Source organism: Bidens hawaiensis, unplaced genomic scaffold (genome assembly GCF_021521415.1).
Source record: "Bidens hawaiensis isolate Kalapana, Puna unplaced genomic scaffold, B.hawaiensis_p1.1 tig00002735_1, whole genome shotgun sequence".
NCBI classification, from domain to species: domain Eukaryota; kingdom Viridiplantae; phylum Streptophyta; class Magnoliopsida; order Asterales; family Asteraceae; genus Bidens; species Bidens hawaiensis.
Genome location: NW_027491147.1, coordinates 1,570,470 through 1,576,332, shown reverse-complemented (window position 1 = coordinate 1,576,332; position 5,863 = coordinate 1,570,470). Strand labels below are relative to the sequence as shown.

At 37.7% G+C, this 5,863-nt stretch overlaps 1 pseudogene; it reads right to left on the bottom strand.

Annotated features, from left to right (window-relative positions):
- Positions 1-4,194: 4,194 nt before the first annotated feature.
- LOC143620955 (18S ribosomal RNA) lies at positions 4,195-5,448 on the bottom strand (annotated as a pseudogene).
- Positions 5,449-5,863: the final 415 nt, after the last annotated feature.

Sequence of the window (5,863 nt, the reverse complement as noted above, 5' to 3'; positions counted from 1 at the left end):
CTAGGATCCGTGCATCCTGATTGTTCTAGATGTGTTGATGACGTTTATATTCCTCCGATGATTGGTGACACAAGCACGGGTTATGAAACAATGTCTTATACTTCGTATACTCAAGAAGAGAGGAAAGCTTCAGAATTTGAGACCAAAGCATACTCTACTTTGACCATGGCCTTACCATATAATATTTTCCACAAGGTAGGAAGTATTAAGATCTGTTCTTTTTTGTTCCAACACATTCAAATGAGAGGGGTAATACACAAGAAAGTAAGAAGATGATGCTAAAGTTTAAATTCAGAAACTTTTACTTGTTGAAGGGTGAAACAGTTGAGGAGATGTTGACCAGGTTTAATCATTTAATTGCTGAATTGAATAAACAAAAGATGGAACCATCTCAATCAGATCAGATTAACACTGTTAAGAATGCACTGCCAAGTTTTTATTCTACGTTTTTACTTGTGCTGAAAGAAAATGGCTTTTTCAAGAATGAAGATTTGACTGCAAGGGAATTCATGCAGAAAATCTAAGGAAATGAGTATGACATGATATGCCAAAAATCATCAAAAGATAACCAAGATCCGACATTGTACGGAGGGTCTCTACCTTTAAGCAGTACCGAAGCTCCAATCAATGACTTTCTATCTCAGACCTCTCAAGAAATGCCATCTTCATTTAATGAACAAATTTTAAATGTTTGTTTTATGACTTCTGGATCAAACAACAATTCTTGTGGGTCAAATACTCCATTTAATGGTACTGGTAATGCTTCAGCTCAATCACCAAACGTGAACATGAAGGAAGCTGAATAACATTTTGCTTTCCTTAGTGCCTTTATGAGTTCGTATGAGAACTTGGTGAGTGGTAAAATTTCCACGAGTGTGCTTACTGATGAAGATTATGACTAGTTTGATTCGGATGATTTAGAACTCATCGACCTAAAGTGGAATATAGATATGATTGTCCGTAAGGTAAAGAAATTTATGCAGAGAACATGAAAAGATTTACCGACACTGAACAAGAGGGTCGGGTTTGATAAGCTTAAGGTGAGATGCTATAACCGCCATGACTTTGGTCACTTTTCCAAAGAGTGTGACAAGCCAAAGAAAGAATGTACTGGACCCTGCAATCAAGACAGAAGCTCGGGAAAGAAGTTTAATGATTCAAAAGAAAAGCTTATGGGGGTGATTCTTCTAAGCATGCTGGTTCACAAGAATTTCTCACGGCTGATAGAATTGACTGGAATCAAAGGTTGTTGGGTAATGATAATCAAGCAAATCTTTTTTTATTTGAATCGGTTGAGAATTTTCAAGATGCTTGTGGAGAGGGATTATCTACCGAAAGTGAATCAAAAACTGATTATGATGCTTCAAGTCACATGTAACCAAGTTCGTTTGCTTGTATGGCTAAAATTGATGAGGTTATTCTTATCTCTACTTCAAGTATGTCTAAAAACTTAACAGATGAATTAGTTAGCTTAACTGAAAATGTTTCATGTGATTAGTGTGAGGAATTAACATCGAAATTTGACTTAATTCATGCTCACAATGAAACATTAATGAAAGATCTTGCTATCATTCATGATAACTTTAGACAATCCATGGATAATGAGAAAAGGTATAAATAAAAATTGATGAATTGTCTAATAATAATCATGATTTGAAAGCATAACTTTTTGGAAAACTAATTATCATCGATAAACAGTTACAGGAAATCTTCAAATCAAGAACTAAAATAACTGAGCTTGAAAATGCAGCTCTTGAGTTGAAAAATAAGTTAGACAAATTTAGAAACTCATCCTTTTTGCCAAATGAAATCATTGAAGTATCGGGTAAGCAAAACGGATCTAAAAATGGTATAGGCTTTGTTGAAGTTCCTCCACCATTTCATAATGACTATTCAAACAATCCATTTTCTGGAAAACAAGAAGTTGTTATTTCTAACAATTCTTCAAATGTTTCTTCATCTAAGAAAGTTGAATAAGTTGTTCAAGTGGAGAAAGCTAAACAATGTAATAAAATAAAACCAATTGGATAATCATCAACTCAAGGACGTCATATTCATAGCAGTAAAGTTTTTGTTGAGGAAGTGGTCATTGAAGATGTAATTGAACCCGAAATAATACACTAGGAACAGAACATTCCATGTTCTAATCACATTTTATGTGAACCTCAAAAATTTGAGGAGGCTGTGTATGGTTCAAATACATCTAAGATGAACAAGCCACAATCATCTAAGGTTAAAGCCAAGAAATCAGAAAAGACAACAATTTCTGATGAGGATTTAATGTGGCTCATTAATCCTTCTTGTGGTAAATAAAACATAAGTCATGTTAAGTTAAAAGGACTTAGTAAAGTGTTCAATGAGAAAGACATTCCACTTCATTTGATCAAACCCGAGTTGATTGAAAGTGTCTTTCAAAATGAAACTTCACAATTAAATGATCTTGAATAAGCATTTGCAAGATCTAAATTATCAAACAAGACAACAACTTCATCTTCTAAAGTAAAACAACCAATAAATCCAGTTAAGAAAGTTTAGTTTGTTAATTCTACGGGAACTGACACTTTACATAATTAGTCTGACTGTTTAAATCTTATTTTTATATGAAAAAGAAATCTGTCACATTTGATGATTTGAATAATGTAAATGTCTCAAGTGATTCTCGTCAATCAATTGTTCCACCATTACCTGTTAAACCACAACGTGTGTTCGTTGATATTAGAACATGTTTCTTGTCTGGCGAACGCGGACATGTTGTTCGAAATTGTGGAAAGAGGAAAACTAAGAATGACAATCCTGTTACCAAGTAACAATCATCAAGCGTTCCCATAGTTAAGGATATTCTTAGAGACCACCGTCTCAAGTTGATGGGACTCACATTTTGTTTCATATTGTGAATCCATGCAAGGTGGTTCATGTTGATGGTAACAAGCTGATGGTAAAAAAAATTGTTTGTCCCAACACAACCAATTTGCTAAAATGAAAACACCGATGTGATCAAAGACGCATATCTTCGACGATAGTCAAAGAGACTAGTGACGTATTCACAAGCGTATGATTCACAATTGGAGTCTAAAGTGATTAACTCTTCTGATGAAAAGAAAGGGGTGCCCAAGACTGAGATCTGGGCTGCCTTTTTGGTCTAATTATGTTTCTTAAATGTGCAGAGTTTATCCAAGACTATCTCAGGAGAAAACTGGATCATGGATAGTAGATTCTCTCGTCACATCACCCAACAATCTTGACCTTCTATCCAATGTGAAGAATATTCAAGGGGGTTATGTAGTTTTTGCTGGTAATTCACGGGGTATGATAACCAAGGAAGGCGATGTGTCAAACGGTAGTATCACATTTGAAAGAGTAAATTATTATAACAAGGTGGATCACAATTTATTGAGTGTTTCTCAAATTTGTGACAAAAAGTATGCCACCGTGTTTACTGACAAGGAGTGCATAATACTCAAACCCGGATATGTCATTCCAGAAGAGATGGTTGTTATGCAACCTCTTAGGTTGAATGATATTTATCTACTGAACATGAGTACTACAGTATCGACTTCAACCTCTGTTGAAACGTGTTTTTATCTCTAAGGCAACTAAGAAAGACTCGATTTTGTGTCACAGGCGTATGGATCACATTGATGTCGGAAAGATGAATCATCTGATGGCGAATGATTTAGTGGAAGGAGTTTCGCTAAAACATTTCAAGTTGACCAATTAAGTTAACATCGAAATTTGACTTAATTCATGCTCACAATGAAACATTAATGAAAGATCTTGCTCTCATTCGTGATAACTTTAGACAATCCACGGATAATGAGAATAGTTTTAAAACAAAAATTGATGAATTGTCTAATAATAATCATGATTTGAAAGCATAACTTTCTGGAAAACTGATTATCATCGATAAATAGTTACAGGATATCTTCAAATCAAGAACTAAAATAACTGAACTTGAAAATACAGTTCTTGAGTTGAAAAATAAGTTAAACAAATTTAGAAACTCATCCTTTTTGCTAAATGAAATCACTGAAGTATCGGGTAAGCAAAAAGAAATAAAACAGCAAGTACAAAAATGAGTAATAACCCCAGCAGAGGCTGGTACGATTCAATTCAACATTTTGTTCATTTGGGTATGATTGTGTCGTAGCTCTATAATTCAGATTAGGTTTATCGTTGTATGAACTGCATTGCTGATATTGACCCCAAAAAAGAAACGGTAGGTACAGCTAGGCCGTGAACATCCAACCATCGCACTGTAAAAATTGGATAGGTTCGATCTATGGTCATTGAGGCCTTCTAAAAAGATCTACTAAATTCATCGAGTTGTTCCAAAGAATCAAAACGGCCGGTGATTAATGGAATTCCTTGTCGGTTCTCTGTGAAATACTCGTTTGGCCGAGGGCTTCCAAACACATCGTAAGCTAAACCAGTGCTGACAAATAACCAACCCGCAATGAATAGGTGTCCGCGTTCCGAAGGCACCCCTCTCTTTCTAGAGGATTCGTGGCATGTCAAGCCCTGGTAAGCTTCTTCGCTTTGCATCGAATTAAACCACATGCTCCACCGCTTGTGCGGGCCCCCGTCAATTCCTTTGAGTTTCATTCTTGCGAACGTACTCCCCAGGCGGGATACTTAACGCGTTAGCTACAACACTGCACGGGTCGATACGCACATCGCCTAGTATCCATCGTTTACGGATAGGACTACTGGGGTATCTAATCCCATTCGCTCCCCTAGCTTTCATCTCTCAGCGTCAGTGTCGGCCTAGCAGAGTGCTTTCGCCGTTGGTGTTCTTTCCGATCTCTATGCATTTCACCTCTCCACCGGAAATTCCCTCTACCCCTATCGTACTCCAGCTTGGTAGTTTCCAACGCCTGTCTAGAGTTGAGCCCTAGGATTTGACAGAGGACTTAAAAAGCCACCTACAGACGCTTTACGCCCAATTATTCCGGATAACGTTTGCATCCTCTGAATTACCGCGGCTGCTGGCACAGAGTTCGCCAATGCTTATTCCCCAGATACCGTCATTGCTTCTTCTCCGAGAAAAGAAGTTCACGACCTGTGGGCCTTCTCCCTCCATGTGGCATTGCTCCGTCAAGCTTTCGCCCATTGCGGAAAATTCCCCACTGCTGCCTCCCGTAGGAGTCTGGGTCGTGTCTCAGTCCCAGTGTGGCTGGTCATCCTCTCGGATCAGCTACTGATCATCTCCTTGGTAAGCTATTACCTCACCAACTAGCTAATCAGACGCGAGCCCCTCCTTGGGCGGATTCCTCTTTTTGCTCCTCAGCCTACGGGGTATTAGCAGCCGTTTCCAGCTGTTGTTCCCCTCCCAAGGGTAGGTTCTTACGCGTTACTTACCCATCCGCTACTGGAAACACCACTTCCCGTCCGACTTGCATGTGTTAAGCATGCAGCCAACGTTCATCCTGAGCCATGATCGAACTCTCCATGAGATTCATAGTTGCATTACTTATAGCTTCCTTGTTCCTAGATAAAGTGGATTCGGAATTGTCTTTCATTCCAAGGCCTAACTTGCATCCATGCGCTTCATATTAGCCCGGAGTTCTCTAAAAATGGCATAGGCTTTGTTGAAGTTCCTCCACCATTTCATAATGACTATTCAAACAATCCATTTTCTAGAAAACAAGAAGTTGTTATTTCTGACAATTCTTCAAATGTTTCTTCATCTAAGAAAGTTGAATTAATTTTTCAAGTGGAGAAAGCTAAACAATGTAATAAAAGAAAACCAATTGGATAATCATCAAATTAAGGACCTCATATTCATAGCAATAAAGTTTTTGTTGAGGAAGTGGTCATTGAAGATGTAATTGAACCCGAAATAACACACTGGGAACCGAACATT